This window comes from Atractosteus spatula, unplaced genomic scaffold (genome assembly GCF_055471065.1).
Source record: "Atractosteus spatula isolate fAtrSpa1 unplaced genomic scaffold, fAtrSpa1.hap1 Scaffold_152, whole genome shotgun sequence".
In the NCBI taxonomy this organism is placed as follows: Eukaryota; Metazoa; Chordata; class Actinopteri; order Semionotiformes; family Lepisosteidae; genus Atractosteus; species Atractosteus spatula.
In genome coordinates, this window is record NW_028296711.1 from 34,268 (window position 1) to 35,000 (window position 733).

Below are 733 nucleotides of genomic sequence, written 5' to 3' on the forward strand. Positions count from 1 at the left end.
TAGTGCTGCTGAGGCTGTTTGAACCTGATGTTTGCCATTCACTAACTCTTGTTCCATATGGAGTTACTGAAAAAAAGTTGGGGTGGAGATCAAATTCCACTCTCACACTTCCACTCTCAAGTGCATTCATTCTGCCTGACTGAAAACAGAGCTGAGAGAATCTTCTCCCTCACCCCACCATCAAGTCCAGTCTCCCTGTTAAGGCCCTAAGTAACGGGAGCCCACCTAAATGACAGCGATGAGCCCTGACTATCATTGTTATTCTTTCTCTTTATAAATGTCAGATAATAGTGTCATTGTTAGAATTTGACCAAACAACTGAAATATGCACGACTGTCATTCTTACTGTCATATTCTTTATCACCCCTAGGTGCTGCAGGTGCTTCAGCTGGAGAATAGTCTGCAGGTAATACAGCACAAAAAGCTGCTCAGGCATGGTGATGTCTTCAGAGGTGTGCGTCTTCTCCAGTATCCGCTCCACATCTCTCTTTGTAGCCCTCAGCACCTTCCAGCAGTCACTGGCTCTAGGCCAAGGACTCTGCAGCTGTCTGTATCTGTGGCAGAAGGAGTAGTACCATCAACGTCAATTCCCGTCATGTACTGGAACCGGAAACAAACTGGAATCAGAGTTCCAAATGGAAAATACCTCTTTTTGATGACTTCCTGTGAGACATCCTAGCTGCCTTTTTGCTGAATGTCCTTTAGGATGCTCTGAAAGATGATGATGACGTTA